We start from the raw sequence: 18,905 nt of genomic DNA on the forward strand, positions 1-18,905 counted from the left end.
CCTACATATACTGGGCTGCTACACAGTTTGGTCTGATGACTGTCTGTGGTATGGGACATGTGTGTGTTAATCCCTACAAACATGTACACCAATACGGTACCATACAGTGGAGCAGCATGTAACATCAGATATGACGAGACCTAGAACAATGACATCTACCACAGTCTGTACACAGGCTAAAGTACATATTAACAATACACACACTGCTGACATTCACCATAAGTACACAGACCTCTGTACTGTAAAAACATCCACAGAGCATCCAGGTTATGTCATCAAATATAACCCCTACTGTACATAACATGTGTAGCAGTCTGATATCTCACTGACTTGTTATAAGACATGATGGCACTAATTATGGTGAACAACACATATGCACCACTTCATGCACAACATATGTACACAAGTTGACAGAGTTGCGGCTGGAAGCACATAGACAGGGCCAAAAATGACATGTTGCTGTGATAACCTCATACATTTACTGTTGTAACAGGGTTTGTTGCAACATATGTCCTATGAGGGATAAGAAGCCAGTAACTGTCACGGCTTTCACCATCTACAGACTGCAATCCTCACACTACCTTCTGCAGCCCACAGATTGATGCTCCATTGGTAACACATGAAACCAAATGCACAACATACTGCCATGTCTGCAGATGACCCTGCATATGGGGATTCCTCATAAACATGGAACTGACATGGCAAGTATTGAGACATGTAGGACAGTCATATCCATACACACAGTGTTAAACCAGCAATATTCCAAATGCAGTATAGCAGCACTTACAGTCTGTAATCAGGTCAGGCACATCCCCCTCCTGTGTGTTGTCCTGTTTCCACAGTGTATGTTGTTAGAGGCAAATCCCCAATCCATCTGAGACACTGTTTGCCAAACAACAGATCTAGTTCCTACTCACAGTGAATGAAAAAGGCCAACACCAACATGATGTTCCTAGATATTGGAGTGTGTTTCTATGCAACTGGCTATGGGAATGTTACCACAGCTGTCCCACCTGCAATCAGCTTGGGGAGGGCTGCAATTTATGTAGAGGTCATCAGCTGATCATGAGCATCACTTAAAATACACATGCTGCTGCCAAGCAAAGCAGGTGTAGGTCTCCACATCCACCAGAGAGGGAGTCGGAGAGGCAGACAGAGGCAAAGACAAGTCAGGGAGTGGTGGGAGAGTAAAACCAAAGCATGTTTGTGTCACACACCTACCAGCACTGGGTATCAAACCCCTGATGACTATGCAGTGCTATCATAGCTCTATGCAGTCATTGGATGCACCACATAGGTTACCTTTTGTGGAGCCATCAGAACATATATGTGTTGGTGACTGACATCTGCAACAGGGATACGGTAGCTATACGGTAGGTGATGTACACGTGTCTGTCCACATGAACAGGTGACAGCATTAACACAGCCACACTATCACAGGGATGCACAGACAGTGACACACATGGCAGGGCCAGGATTACAACTCATCAGTAGTGGGATTGCCACAACACATCACTGTGCAGGTAACACATGCACCACACAGGATATACGGGGGTTGTATGGGCAAAGGGTATGGGGAGGTGTCTGACAGCATGCCTCAGTATGCCCATGGGGGTTGTAGGGAGTGTTGATGTGAACATATGCACCGTACAACACACACACAGGGTGCCAGTACTGACATGCATGGGTGCATGTCTGCATGGGTGTGTGGTGGACGACTGTGCCAGATGGCTGTACAAGGCTAGAAGATGGGTATACCTTGGTATCAGGCCACATGATGATGGTCTGCATTGTGGCTCATGGCTGTAGTGTCTGCATTTGCTCACACAGATGGGTATTGTATCCCCCATCCAGTCACCTGGGTGACTATTGTGTGTGACCAATGCTGTGCATCGCTTGCCATGTATGTGTTCCTTAGTCCATGACATGGACTGTATCTGGGATGTGCACACCTCCCACATGCATGTACAGTGACATGTGGACCTCTACCTAGGGTGTCTGGCCCATGTTGCGAATGCAGATTATCATCAGATGTGCCAGTCTTGCCCACATGTGGCGGGAACTGGTAATGGGCATTAGGTTTACCCTGCACCTAAATTGATAGCATGCTAATGGCATTCCTTGGTGTCAGTGGCATTTGTCAATACAGGGCATGTTGTCAGGAATGGAATGTCCTTTGTGGGTCACATGTGATGGCACCACAGGTGTTTCTGGTGTCCACTGGGGAACATGGGGAAGGTGTACTCTCTGCATGTATGTGTATATTGGATAGATGGACAGGGTGCCATGCCCTCTGTAACCCACAGCTTTCAACCCATAGTTACTATCACTGGCCAATATGGAGTGTACTACCCACATATTGGCTGTTGCCTATTCATGTGTGTGTGTGTATGAGACAAGGGTTGAGAGTGTGGTCTGGGTAATACTGGGGTAAGTAACTGTGATTGCTTGGCCTTGATGTCACATGTATGAGTATGGCTTTGCACCCCAGCCTCTCAGCTATTTCACATCTGTTATCCCTGTACGGTGGACATTGTGATATATAGTAGGGCCACCATATAAGAAATATGCAAAATCCACTCCACATTGGCCAATGGTGTCACACACTCACAACCACCTCCACACAGGATACGTGTTACAAACACACACACACACACACACACACACACACACACACACACACACACACACACACACACACTTCTCATGTCTGGGAGTAAAACCCCTATCTAACTAGTTTATTACACTACAGCACTATGCAGTTATAGTACATGCCACGGAAATTATTGGAGTATTCCTTCCCCAAAGGTGTAGCTGACATTGGATGACATCAGCAGGATTGCCAAAGTAGGACATGTGAATTGTAATGAGTGTGACTAGCCTAAAATGCATTGCTCCCTACACAGACAGTGGCACACACACACACACACACACACACACACACACACACACACACACACACACACACACACACACACAACTGACATGTGTGGGGATAGAACCCCTAACAGAGGTATATAATGCACTACAGCATGGAGCTGCTATAGGATGCACTACGGAGATTACTAGGCAATGCCTTCCCCAAGGGTATATTTCACAATGAATGACATCATCAGGATTGCCAAAGTAGGCCATTTGAAATGTGCTGTGTGTGACTAGCCTAAAATGCATTGCTCCCTACACAGACAGTGACACACACACACACACACACACACACACACACACACACACACACACACACACACACACACACACACACACACACACACAAAACATCCACAACCAACATGTGTGGGTATAGAACCCCTAACAGAGGTCTATATCACACTACAGCATGGAGCTGTTATAGGAGACACCACAAACATTACTAGGGAGGTCCTTCCCCAAAGGTGTATTTCACAATGAATGACATCACCAGGATTTCCAAAGTAGGCCATTTTAAATGTAGTGGGTGTGACTAGCCTAAAATGCATTGCTCCATATACAAGACATTGAAACACACACAAAACATCCAGAACTGCCATGGGTGGGGATGGAACCCTAACACAGTTCTACATCACACTACAGCAGTACGCAGTTACAGGACATGCTACAGAGATTACTGAGCTACAACCTTCCCAGAGGTGTATGTCTAGGTGAGTGACATCAGCAGCCTAGCCAAAGTTGAGTATATGAATTGTAAGGAGTGTGAGTACCCTAAAAAGCATTGCTCTCTACACAGACAGGGTTAGACAGACACACACGCAAACACACACACACATGCCAAGTCTGGAGTTAGAACTCCTACCTAACTACTTTATCACATTACAGCAGTACACAGTTACAGGATGTGCTGCAGAGATTATTTGGCTACAACCTTCCCAGAGGTGTATTTTTAAGTGGCTGACATCAGCAGCCTTGCCAAAGTTGAGTATATGAATTGTAAGGAGTGTGAGTACCCTAAAAAGCATTGCTCTCTACACAACTAGACACACACACAAACACAAACTCACAGTTGCCAAGTCTGACATTACAACTCCTACCTAACTAGTTTATCATACTACAGCAGTACACAGTTAAGGGACACACCATGGAGATTACTGGGCTAAAACTCTCTCAAAAGTGTATTTCACATTGGATGACCTCAGCAGGCTTGTCATAGTAGGGCTATGGGAGGGTGGTGTGTGCATGGGCCATAACCCATTCATCTAGGGGTTGACATGCCACATGCAGGCACACAGGTTCATATGTCACAAGTACATGTATACGGCCACTAGATGACTACTTCCTTGTACAGTCATGTTGCACAGCTGGCACATGCACCACATAGTTTGTAATGCTGACAGATACTGGTGGCTAGTATCTGCAGCGAGTGACATCTGCACCTCATGTGTTTGGGGTCCTTTGGCTGTGTGCTGGGTGGGACAGGCCTGGGTGGCTCCTTATCACAGTCACCCTCTTCCACACATCTATGTACATCTACCTTTGGCTTATTATAGTGAGTTGTCCTGACATACATGTCTGTATTTCTACCCACTGTGTGTGCAAGCCATGAGTGGTGCATACTGATGAGTGTCTGCACTAAAAACTGCAACTGCCAGATATGCCTGGTCCACTGGTGTTTGCAGTCATGACCCTCATGTGTTTAAGTGTGTGAGCATGCCCAGTATGACATTTCAGTATGTTGTTGACTGACATTGCCTTCATTTCTCTAAGCCCTGTATGACCTTTCAGTATGTTGTTGACTGACATTGCCTTCATTTCTTTAAGCATGTGAGCATGCCCAGTATGGCCGTCTGGATTGCCACAGCACATCAATATGCAGGGAACAGATGCACCACATGGGTGATATGGAGGTCGTATGGGAAGTGAGTATGAGGGGCTGTCAGATATAAGGCGGCATGATTCACTATGCCCTGGGGGGAGTAGTGCATGTGTATGTGGACATACACACCATACAACACACACACGAACACACAGGGTCCAGTTCGGACATGCATGGGTACATGTCTGCACAGGTGTGTGGTGGCCAAAAGTTCCAGCAGGCTATACAAGGGTAGGCTATGGGTATACCTTGGCATCAGCCCACATGACAATGGTCTGCATTGTGGCACAGGCGTGTATCTTCTGCATTTGCCCCCACAGGTGGGTACTGCATCCGTCTTCCAGTCACATGGGCGTCTATTTTGTGTGGCCAATGCTGTGCATCACTTGCCATGTATGTGTTCCCTAGTCCATGACTTGGATGGTGCTTGGATGTGCACACCTCCCACATGCATGTACAGTGACATGTGGAACTGTACCTGGGGTGTATGGCCCATGCTGTGAACACAGTTTATCATCAGATGTGTCAGTCTTGCCCACATGTGGTAGGGAGTAGTACTGGTCAGAAGATTTACCCTGCACCCACATGATAGAATGCTAACAGCATTTCCTGATGTCAGTGTCATCTGTCCATACAGGCCATGTTGTCAGGCAAGGTATGTCCATTGTGAGTCACATGTGAAGGCACAGTTGGTTTGCTAACTGTGATTGGCAGGCCTTGATGTCACATGTATGGGCATGGCTTTGCACCCCAGCCACTCAGCCATTTACATCTGTTATCTCTGTATGGTTGACATTGTGATATATAGTAGGGCCACCATAAATGAAATTAGCAAAACCTTCCCCATTGCGGCAATGACTCACAACCACCTCTAAACAAGATACAAACACACACACCTGTCATGTCTGGGAGTAGAACCCCTACCTAACTACACTACAGCACTACATAGTTATATTACGTGCCATGGACATTACTTAAGTACATCTTCCCCAAAGGTGCATTTCACAAATAATGACATCAGCAGGACTACCAAAGGAGGGCATTTGTAATGTACTGCTAGTGAGTAGCCTATAATGCATTGCTCCATATACAGACACTGAGACACACACATCACATCCGGAACTGGCATGGATGGATTTGGAACACTACCACTGTTCTAAATCACACTACAGCAGTACGCAGTTACAGAGATGTACTTCTAGGTGTGTGACAGAAGCCTTGGCAAAGTTGAGTATTTGTATTGTATGGAGTGTGAGTAGCCTAAAAAGCATTGCTCTCTACCCAGTCAGACACACACAATTTTCAGGGCTGGGGTTCGTACACCTACCTAACTAGTTTATCACAGTACAGCAGTACACAGTTACAGGACGTGCTACAGCAATTACTGGGCTATCACATTCCCAGAGGTGTACTTCTAGGTGAGTGACATTAGCAGCCTTGGCAAAGTAGATTATTTGTATTGTATGGAGTGTGAGTAGCCTAAAAAGCATCACTCTCTACCCGGTCAGACACACACACACACACACACACACACACACACACACACACACACACACACTTGCCAGGACTTGGGTTCAAACACCTACCTAACTAATTTATCACACTACAGCAGTTCACAGTTACAGGACGTGCTACAGCGATTACTGGGCTATTATGTTCCCAGAGGTGTACTTTTAGGTGGGTGACATCAGCAGCCTTGGCAAAGCAGAGTATTTGTATTGTATGAAGTGTGAGTAGCCTAAAAAGCATTGTTCTCTACCCAGTCAGACACACACAGTTGCCAGGGTTTGAACACCTACCTAACTAGTTTATTACACTACAGCAATATGCAGTTACAAGACGTGCTATGGTGATTACTGGGCTATCATGTTCCCAGAGGTGTACTTCTAGGTGAGTGACATCAGCAGCCTTGGCAAAGTAGAGCATTTGTATTGTATGGAGTGTGAGAAGCCTCAATAGCATTGCTCTTTACCCAGTCATACACACAGAGACATACACAGTTGCCAGGGCTGAGGTTCGAACGCCTACTTAACCAATTTATCACACTACAGCAATACGCAATTACAGGATGTGCTACAGCAATTACTGGGCTATCATGTTCTCAGAGGTGTACTTCTAGGTGAGTGACATCAGCAGCCTTGGCAAAGTTGAATATATGTATTGCATGGAGTGTGAGTAGCCTAACAAGCAATTCACTCTACACAGTCAGAGGCAGACAGGCACACACACAAACATACACTCTCACAATTGATAGATCTGGGGTTAGTACTACTACCTAACTACTCTGTTACTACAGCAGTGCAACATTATGGGATGCTCCATGCATATTACTGAGCTATAGCTCTCCCTAAGGTGTAATTCATAATGGATGACCTCAGCAGGCTGGTCATTCTACTGCTATGGGGCGGGCATTGTGTGCATGGGCCATACCCCATTCATGTAGGAGCTGAAATGCCACATGCGGGCACACACGGGGTCATATGTCACAGGTGCGTGTATACAGCTACTAGATGGTTGCTTCCTTGTACAGTCTTGTTGCACAGCTGGCACATACACCACATAGTCTGTCATGCTGACAGGTACTGGCGGCTAGTATCCACAGTGGGTTACATCCGCACCTCATGTATTGGGGGCCCTTTGGCTGTGTGCCAGTTTGGACAGGCCTGCCTGGCTCCTTGTCATGATCAACCTCTTCCACACATCTATGCCTGTGTACCTGTGGCTTATTATACTGTGTTATCCTTACATATTTGTCTGTATTCCTATCCACTGTGTATGCAAGGCAGGAGTGGTGCATACTGACATGTGTACACACTGAGAACTGCAACTTCCAGATATGTCTGGTCCAATGGTGCTTGAAGAAATGGCCTTCATGTGTTTAAGTGTGTGAGCATGCCCAGTATGGCCATCTGTGTTGCATGTGTGGATCATGTCCAGGTTGTTTGTACTGCAGTGCTGACCTTTTGTTGTACACCGACATGTAGCAGGCTGTGTCTGCAGGGTATCCATTGGTCATTTGCCATTGACTGTTGCTACATTTCTGCATAGCGGTGGGGACACCTGACTGTTTCTACTGTTCTACACAGGTGTGGGGGGGGCACACCTGACTGTTACTGTATGTGTATGTTGGATGGGTGGGGTGCACCTGAGACTGGAACATATTTGCTAGGACTGTACTGGTATGTCAGGTACTCCATTTCATTCTGTAGTCTTACCTATCCTGCTTGCTAGAGCTTATCAGTGTCATACAGATCCTAGCTTTGTTTACCTACATATTAGTGTCTGACTTCGCAGCCTTCACAACTTACATCCGACTGCCATGCCTACTGCGGACTGTCTGTGTAGGCCTGAGGGAGGGGTTAACCATAGGGCACATTTGGAGGCCATAGTACAGCATTTGTTTGAGTTTGTCTTCACCTGTCCTGCTGGCAGAGACTGTTGTTGGGTATGTGATCCTTCCTGGCTGGTATGTGTGGCTCTTATGGACACCCCTGTCACTCAGGCCATTTCCTGCAGTGGGTTTTGTCACCCTGTGTAGTACTGGCTACTATGGTGACTCCAATATGTGTTACAGATCTCTTGCTGCCACTATGGGTGTCTACTCTCTGCTGCCTTGACATCCGGCCACTCATTTCCCTTGCATGTTCATATCCATACCATAGCTATAATTAAAAACACATTCTACTCCATCTGGCAAATGGTAGGTTGATTGACTTACCTTGAGGGTATGCCAGACTTGAGGATGGTGCTGGAGGGCTGCCTATGTTGGATGCACATAGTACAGTCTTTATACATGGTTGGGCACAGGCAGTGTCATGTTTGGCATACCTTTTACTGTCTGTGTGAGTCAGAGAGAGAGGTGTCATTCCCTGGGGCCCTACTGTGTCAATGCATATGCTATGAGTTGCCTCTTTGCCAAGTCCAGGGCATACTGGGCACGCCCCCTTCTGCCTACTGGGGCAGGCTCAGGTTGTTCCTCCTCCGAGACACTCTGTACCTGTACAGGCCTTGGCATTCGTGAGGGGCTGTGTGGCCCTGCCCCATGCTGTTCCTGCTGCAGCTGTTTCTTTAGAATCATATTGTGTAGCATAGCACATACCATTACTATTTGGGTACGTGTAGCTGGTGAATCCTGCAGGGCTCCACTGGATGTGTCCAGACACCAGAACTGTGACCTGAGCATCCCAAACACATGCTCTATTATATGTCTGGCCTCTGCGTGTGCATCATTATGGCATTGATTTTCAGGTGTGTGTGCATTTCTAATGGGTGTCATGAGCCATGGCTCCAGTGGGTACCCAGCATCCCCCACTAGGTGACCATAGGGGATATCCACATTGGCAAATCTGTGGACAGCTGCATCAGTTGCCATATGTGTGAATCGTCATAGCTTCCAGGTCAGCCAGCACACACATTCAATATAATGCCCTGGGCATCACATATGACCTGGCAGTTGATGGAGGAGATGCCCCTGTGGTTGATGTAGGCCCTACCCTGCTCACCAGGTGGTGCTTTGATGTGTAAGTGCATGCAGTCTATAGCACCCACTTTCCCAGGGTAGTTAGCTATTTGGTGGAAGAGACGCATATTGCGGGTCAACACCTCACGTGTGTTGAGGAAATATACGTGCTCACTGGAATGTGCTGACATGGCATCCAGGGACTGGTGGAATACTATGGATGCCGATGCCTGTGAGATGCCCATGTTATCCCCAGTTGTAGTTTTGGAGGTACCTGTGGCTAGTATACCTAGGCCTACACATACCTTGGTATCCACTGGGATGGGTTCCCCTCAGCCAGTGTGGTGTGTCAGGTGTGGCCTGCACAGCTCAATGATTTGCTGTAGGATGTCTCTGTTAACCCTATAGCACTCCACTATCTCCAGCTCATGTAGTACATGGTAGGTTACCCTGGGTCTGTACACTCTTCTCTGTCTCCTCACTGTGGGTTGTTCGGCATCACTGACATCCTCACCATCCTGAGCCTCTTGCACATGTTGTTTTATGTTGCCTGCTGCAGCCCTTCTCATTTTGTAGGTTTGGTTTTAAAATTTCCCTGCTTGTATACATTGGTGGTGTAGAGTGTAGGAAAAAGTGTTGGGCAGCACAGTGGTGCAGCGGTTAATGTTGTCGCCTCACAGCAAGAGGTTCTCCGGTTCAATTCTCGGCTGGGGTGCCTTCTGTGTGGAGTTTGCATGTTCTCCCTGTGTTCGCGTGGGTTTCCTCCGGGTACTCCGGATTCCTCCCAAATTCCAAAGACATGCATCTGGAGCATTTCTCCCCGGGCTTCCGTTGAAAACAGACTCTGTGAAACCTAGTCAGACTTTCCCAGTCAACAAATGTTAAATAAAAATAAATAAAAAAACAGGGGGGGGTAGGTATTTGCTTGGTTGATAGTGGTGTTCTGGGCTGGGCTGGTCTGCTTCCTGTGTGATTAGCTGATTCTGATACATTTCACCTGGCAGTTCAGCTAGTTCTCCTTGATTACTTTCCTACTGCTGTTTTCCCTTCCCATTGCCTCCCTGTTTAGCCCTGTGTGCGCGCAGTGCAAACAGAGTGTTCAAATGTGCACAGAGTTGCTTTTTCCTGGTTTAACTTCCTTTTTCTTCCTGTAAAACTGAGTGTGTGGCACGCACACCCGCTTACACTTTGTAAAGAGTGCTAGGCAGGTTTAGACACACCTCTAGCTTAGCTGTGCTAAGCTAGGAGCAATCCCAAGCCACAGGTCTCCAATCCACTTACAGTATGCCTGACACACACACCCATGATGTCACCTATATCCTAGTCTTGCACCTAGCTATTTATACTCTTACACTCTTTGGACCTGCCTCACACCCTGGGAAAAACTGGGATTTACTAACCTTTCCCTCATTTGCATAGGATTGCCTGCTAATGCATAGTTACATGTCCCACACTGAGCCTCCCCCTTAGCAACCATTACTCGTTGGCCAGGTTGTCTTCTGCCTGCCATTGACTTTCATGGCAGAATACTAATTTTAGTTAGCATGCTTATTTTAGGTTTATTTTTTTATTTTCCCCGATCCCATTTGCACGTCACTGCCCTATGCTTTACCAGGCGAGCTCGACGAAAAGAAAATTAAAAGTCATTTATTATCTTTTTTTTACAGTTTACAATGCCAGTGGCCTTCTACTTGGACATTGCATGCTTCCTCAATGATATGCAGCCTTTATTTGGAGCTGTCATAGCTCCGTTTTGTAGATTGCAGAATTGTACTCGGTTACTAACTGAGTACATTTCTGCACACTGCACTCATCCTGCACGGACAGCTGCCAGCTTCCTGGATCACATATTACCCTCATTTGCATGGTTTTCACCTGCAAATGATGGTAATTTGCATATAGGAGCTTGGTCCAAGTAAGATTAGCCTAAGAGCTCATGTGCACATCTCGGGAGCTCGTTCCTGGATCGCATGTCGGCCATATTGCCGAAAATAGCTCTTAAACTAATCCTGCATGCTATAAAGGGTTTCATAAAGCCAGGGGAAAATATAACAGAACTTCAAATCATACACATACACTTTTATCTTGGAAAAAGCTTAAAGAATTATTAGAAAAATATTAATGGTTAATTAACTGTCAGTTTTTTTGTGGATGATGTACATAGTTTCTTGTTTGTATTATTATTGTATGTTAGTTAATTCCTTATTTTTTGTAAGTCATTTTGGTCAAAATTGCAATAAAATTTTTAAAACAAAAGAACTATGACTTCCTATGTTGTATGCTTAGATAATACTCAGGTATAAATGTTTTTTTTTTTCTTGGAATGCTCTAAAGACTCAAATGCCAATGGAAGAAAAATGTTTCAGAGTGTTTTGTCTGACCCCTGTCCCTACAAATGGTGGTTATATGTTTACTTAACACAGCATAAACTCATCCACAAACCATTAGCCTGCTCATCTCTTACCCACTCAACATATATTTCCCTAAAAGAACTCTTAGAACAGAAGACAAATACCTTCTCACCATAAGTAAATCAAATAAATCCCCTGGGCATAGCCTATACTCAAACTCAGTAGCAAAAAATGGAGCTCCCTATCTATTGCCACCAGAAGTATTTCTAACCTACTCACCTTTAAATGCTCCCTAAAAGAAAGGTTTACAAAATCATGGTTTTGCTCCTGTGCCAATCCTGGCTGAACTTACTCAGTATACTTCAATCACACCTTTCAGCCTAAGTCATACTTCACAACCCTCTCCAACCTCCTGTTACACATCTTTCTTTTTTTCTTTCCACTGCCTTACCTTATCCACTTCATCTCTGCAGACATTTCCTCTAATGCTTTCCCTTTCCTCTCTGCTCACCTAAACTACCCGAAGGCACCTTACTCTGCACTCTTCTTGTAATCACCTTTTCTCCAGCCTTTTTCCCTCTATAACCATAATATAAACAAAATCTCTCATAACACATCACTCAGTTTCCCCCCACTGTAATGTAATCTCTAATATCTCTTTTGAATATTGTAGAATAGTGTGTGTGTGCTGTACCTTTAAGAAGTGTTTCAAGATCAGCACATGCATATAAATAGCAAACACATGCTAGCTTCAGTGCTGTTTTGAGAGTGCAGTCAGAAAGTGTGCATGTGTGATTGCAATAGCTAGTTTATTTATAAGTTTATCTAAGTTAAAGTTATTAAGCCTCATTCCTTTTGTGTTTGTACATAATAAAGCTGCTTGAACAGAACTCATGAAGGTTATTCTATTTTATCCAGACACAACAAGTGACATGTTATCAGAACCAGGATTCCAGAGACTGATTTTCAGAGCTACAAGGTGCAGAGTTAACAGTGAAGGTAAACTAAGAGAATTGAGCACAAAAAAGGGCCAGACGTGAACCAAAGGTAATGAAAACTTGCACATATGATTTATTTAATAAAAACGATAAAATGGAGCACTAGAAGGGCATAAACAACATTGTTAAGTCACACAAAAGTTTTATTAATTAAACTAAATGTTTAAAATTAAGATATTTGAAAAAAAAAAACAATTATCAGAAAAGCACATAAGGGGTTTGGAATCACCTCAGAATTGCAGAATAAGAATGTTTAAAGTAAAGCGGGCATGTTCAGAGTAAAATGAGCATAAGAAAAGTATAATGGGCATGGAAAGAGATTAAATGAACAAAATGAATATAATAAGGGGAAAAAAGGGGGTACTAAGCATAAATAAAGCAAGGTGGCTGCATGTTTTTTGGCAAAGGACTGTGTTTTGGCATAACTGCTATTTTGCATTGTATTAAGGGCATAACTCGAGTTATTAAAGTGCTTACAGTGTATGATTATTACTGTGCATTTATTCTGAAGACTTTATTTGTGTGCAAAGTGCAACTATTTCATGAAGAACAGTCAAAATACAGCCATTTTGAAAAGCTTCTTGTGCTGGGTGTGTCTATTCATAAAGTGCCACCATTACAGAGTGTTTCTTGCAGTGTAAAGAGTAATTTAGCAAAGTACAACCATTTTGGAAAGTTTCAGTGTGTTCTGTGCTGCTTATTCACAAAGTACAGTTATTTGAAATGCTTCTTACTCTGAGCTTCTTCTGCCCAGTTTATTCACACAGTGCAGTTATTTTGAAATGTTTCCTACACTGATAAGAGGTGATTTCTAAAAGTAAAGTTATTTCAAGAGTATTCCAGCACCCAAGAGTCTTATTTCACAAAGTTCAGTAATTCTGAGGCTTGCTGTGCTATTAGGCATAGTTACAAATACTGGCATAAATTTCTGGCATATGTATATGTGTTCGTGCATACTTGCAAAAGCCTTCACTGGTATGTGTTAATATGGCAGACAGATTTTGAAAACCATCATCACTTGTATTTGATCAGAATAGTTTAGAGAACTGGAGAATATTTGAGTAAGAGTATGGTATTTTTATACAAGCACCTTATTCTGACAAAGATGCACACACCAGGGCATTCATTCTGCTAAACCTAGCTGGGTCAGAGGCCATTGAAAGAGAGCGTTCATTTGTGTATGCCCTTGCAGTATATGAGGGAAAAGGTGAAAACTGTCATATTGTTGCACAGGCTGAATCAAGGGAAGACCCCGAGTGTTTGAAATGCAAATTCAGGAAATGTGTAACCCACAGACAAATATTACATTAGAGAGGCATTTGTTTTACACAAGAGATCAGAATCCAGGGGAAACTTTTGCAGTTACATTACTGACCTGAGAAACAAAGCTAAAATGTGTCAGTTTGGTGACTTAAAAATGAGTTAATAAAGGACAGGCTTGTGTGTGGTATTAATAGTGCTACAGTGAAAATGATTTTACTTCATGACAGTGATTTAATGCTGAGCAAAGCTATTGAGAGTTGTAAAATCCATGAAGTTACAGAAAGGCACACAAGTATGCTTGCAAATGATAAGAGCATGGTTTCAGCAGGCCCCAGAGCAAATGTAGACAGTATGCAATATGTGGCTAGCAGAAGCAGGCCTAAGCACGTGGCACCCGAAACCCCTGTGGGTTTTCCTGAGAAACCACATAGGTTTCCAGCAAGTTCTAAGAAAAGGACATGCTCAGTGAAGTACAAGGGTAAGTCAGCAAAACCCAAATCCAGCTTTATTGTTAACTGTCACAATTGTGATGCCAGTTATGAGTTTAAAAGAGTAAAATGCTTAGCATTTGGTCAGCAATGCCACAAATATAAAAAATGGAAGCATTTTCTGAAGTTTTGCAAATCAAGTAAACCTCACACAGTTATAAAGAAGGGCCACTCAAAAAAGCAAGTTAATCATATAGAGAGCTGTAATTCTACTTTCAATATAGATGGCATGTCAGTAACTGGCAAAAGGGTTGATGCAGTGAATTTGTTGGCAAAGAATGAAATGTTTTGTGCTGTCCAGATCAATGGTAAATCCACTGAGATTAAAGTGGATAATGGCTGAAAATGTAATATTATGTCAGCAGACACATTTGCTAAGGTGAAAATTGATGAGCAACTCAATGTGGCTAGTTGTGAGAAACTTGTTGCTTATGGAGGTGAAGAAATTCAAACCAAAGGCTCAGTAGTGCTTTCATGTTATTTGGCTAGGGACTGCTACAACTTTTTGCAATAGTATTTGCATGTTCAAAGTTTCATGATTATATCTATGATCAAGCTATTCGATTGAAACTGATCATCAATCTCTAGTTACTATTTTAAAGAAGCCTATGCATCTACTCCAGCGAGATTACAAAGAATGATGCTCAAATTGCAAAAGCACAACTTCAAAATTGTCTTTACAAAAGGCAAACTTCTTTATCTGGCTGATACTTTATCCAGATTGCCCAGAAATACAATGGAACAGCTTCATGCAGAGAATTTTCACTTTGATGTCACGGAAGTGCATAGTTTTTCTACCACTAGACTTGATGAGCTGAGAGATCATACAAAGACTGATCCAAATTTTCAAAAGCTCAACCACTACATTATATTTGGATGGCAGTCAAAACATTCTAGTGTACCAAATGAAGTGCAAACTTGTTTTCCTTACAGAGATGAGATGTTGATGGCATTATATTCAAAGGTCCTAAAATTGTTGTTCCTGCTTCCTTACAACATGAACATATCCAGATTTTGCATTGTGGTCACCCTGGTTCCAAATCTACCAAAAGAAAGGTGAGAGGAATCGTACTTTGACATTTTCTAGCAAAAGACATTGATAGAGTTCTTTCTTCTTGTTCGGTATACAATAGTACTAAACCACATTTCCAAAACGAATACCTTCAGCTAAGTCAAGCTCCTGAACTACCTTGGAAAACAGTAGCCCATGATATATTTGAGTGGAACAATCAGCATTACTTAGTGTTGGTAGACTCTTATTCAAATTGATTTGAGATTGATTTGCTACCTAATTTAACATACACTGCTGTTATTACCAAGTTCAAATGACATTTCTCATTCCATGGTAGTCCATGCAAAGTTATTGCTGTCAGTGGTACCCAATTTACCAGTCAGTTGTTTCAGAAATTTGCAAAAGAATGGGACTTTGTACATGTTACTAGTAGTCCAGAGTATTCACAGTCAACTTGACTAGCTGAGTGTGCAGTACAAAGTGCAAAGTAATTACTAGAGAAGTCAAAGCATGATAGTACTAATGTTTTTTTTGAATTTACTTAATCTCAGAAACATACCCCGTAACAATATACTTGGCTCACCAGCTCAGAGACTTCTATCTAGGCAAACCAGAACAACATTGCCTATTAGTTCTAGTTTGTTGAGGCCTTAAGCTAAGAACAACAGGACAATTAGACCGCAACTATTCAGAAAGCATTCTTTCCAGAAGTTCAGTTATGACAAATCAAGCAGGTTTCTTCATCCATTGAAAGAAGGAGAGACAGTGAGGATACAAATGGTGAAAGGTTTTGACAGGACTGGTCAAGTAACAGGTATATGTGCCAAGCTGAGATTGTACTTCATAGAATCTGAGGGTGTGGAGTACAGAGAAATCACAGATATCTTCTTCCTGTATCAGAATCAATATCACAGCATTGTCCCTGTGATACAGACTCTAGATCTCAGTGCAGTGCAGACAATGTTCCTGTTGCAAAACGTGTCTTACCTTCTACTTCCATTCCTGAATATGTTTCTGATGTCCCCAAAGTTAAAAATTCAGCAAAGACAGTCCCAGTTGCTAGACCTAATTCTAATATCTATGTCACATGATTTGGTTGTATTTACAGACCTAGTGTGAAATACACAACAACCTGGATATAACTGTCTATATGCATTTAATTCTGTATAATTGCATGACAAAGCATTATTTGTATCAATTGCATGTCAGTTAATGTTGTCAGTATTGCATGACTCATTTCTCAAAGAGGGAGGATGTAGAATAGTGTGTGTGTGTGTGTGTGTGTGTGTGTGTGTGTGTGTGTGTGTGTGTGTGTGTGTGTGTGTGTGTGTGTGTGTATGTGTGTGTGTGGTACCTACCTATGATCCTATACACCATGGGGACCACTTCTATGGGTCTGCTCGACATGGGCACAGGAAATTAATTTTCTTGGGTGACGTAAGCCAGGGAACCTTGTTGGTTAGGCTTACTTAGGCCCTTGGGTCAATAGTCTAGTACCTACCTATGAACCTATGAACCTATGTTGTACCTTTAAGAAGCATTTCAAGGTCAGCACATGCATATAAATAGCAAGCACATGCTAGCTTCAGTGCCATTTTGAGGATGTAACCAAACCAGACCTCCCAACTGTCCTGAATTACTCGTTTTTTACTGAGTTTTGGGGTCCAAATAATGGGTGCCATGATTCACGAGTGGCACCCCTTAGCTTTTTTTTCTTCAAATGCTTCCGAGAGCGCGGAACAGAGCAAGGCTGTTTTTTTTTTTTAAGAAGGGCTGCTGTAAGTAAGTGAGTGAAGGATTTTTCAAGTTTAGAAGAGGTGCCACTAGTTATCTAGCAACACAGGCAATTTTGTTTTCAAAATAATATATATTATGTTTTGGATGGTAATATATGCCTATCTGTGGAATATCTATCTATCTGTCGTTTTTGTTAATTTGTCACTTTTTCCTGATGACACACATTGTTCCTGTGGTTGTGACACAAACTCTTTTTTTGACTGGCAGATGGAGTTTATCCTCCCCAAACAAACAGTTCACACTTAGTTAGTATTAATCATTCTTCTTTATCTGTCAGCCCTTTTGATATCTACTTAAATGCGTGTGTGTGTGTGTGTGTGTGTGTGTGTGTGTGTGTGTGTTTCCCTTATTGTTGTCTTTTTTTGTCCAGCTTTTTTGTGCTAAGAGCTTGAGAGCTATGGAGAGAAAAGAGAACTGAATTTGTATTCCCATTATTTTTTTTTTCTTTTTTTTTTTTTAGAGTTTGAGAGCTATGGGTGAGAAGTGAGAACTGATTCAACTGAATACATTAAGTTTGTAGTTTGTCTTCCTATGTTTCAGGAAGTTGCTGATTAGTGGTATGTTCTGACTGTAGTGAATAGGGATAGGGAATGTTTTTCACCCAGTGAAATGTGGTGGTGGGTAACACAACATTTACACTTACAACAACAACAAAAAAACAATACAAAATTAAAAGACACTGTGCAAGATGCCTATGGCTTACACTACTCATCATTCTATATTTATGTGGTGGGTGTGGAGACTTTTTTTTGATGGAAATGTGAATTGGGCAGTTTTTTGGTTCATGCCAAGGATTTGAAAATAGCCCAAAGGTAATCTCTTTCCACACCTGGGGCAGATTAGGTTTTTGCACCTTTTCAAAAAAGTGTGGACATTTTAAACATACCCATGACAGTACAAATGACAGAACTTCTTTAGCTGCTTATTCTGTTTCTTATAATTTTTTAGTGTTTCAGATACAGAATACTGTTTAGTGGGACAGGTGGTAACCCTAGGCCAGATGCATTTTTCTTTTGGATGTGGTGTGGTTTTCAATGCTGTTCAAATGATGTGAGTTTTCAGGGGGCAGAGAGAAGTTTAAGCCTATTTTCATTTTTTTGTGAGACATTTGTTTACCAGATGTCTATTAGTGTTTTTTCTGCATTGTTGTGCAAAATCAGGTAATGGGACATTGGGATGGCTGCAGGGGACTCTGCCATATTTTGGCTGTCTTGTTCTTCTTTTTCTTTTTTGAAGTATCCCACAACTCCATTGATTGGGGTGGGATGTTGAGAGGTATGAACCAAACAGTAAGCATGTATGAATGTAATAGCTAGCTTGTTTATAAGTTTATCTAAGTTATAGTTATTAAGCCTTAGTCCTGATGTGTTTGTATATAATAAAGCTGCTTGAACAGAACCCATGAAGGCTCATCTATTTTATCCTGACTGGACAAGTGATAAATATCTTATTAGAATTTTCTCAGGTCTTATTTATCACATACTAATTTATATAACAAATAATATGACTTAAGAGTCCTTCCTCACATATTTTCTGCAACTCATGTTATTGTTTTTTATTGTACTCCACTGTGAAATATATGTTATATGTTTTTCTCATTACAGCATTATTTCACTGCTATCCTTTGTAATTTGTGATTTAAAAAACAATATTGATTTTAAAAAGACTGGGATTATGAAGCTTTTCTCTGGAGTCTCCGCTGAAAATGAGTACTTTCTGGCCCACTCAGACTT

Source organism: Protopterus annectens, chromosome 5.part1, assembly GCF_019279795.1.
Source record: "Protopterus annectens isolate FY-2018-M chromosome 5.part1, PAN1.0, whole genome shotgun sequence".
Lineage (NCBI taxonomy): Eukaryota > Metazoa > Chordata > Ceratodontiformes > Protopteridae > Protopterus > Protopterus annectens.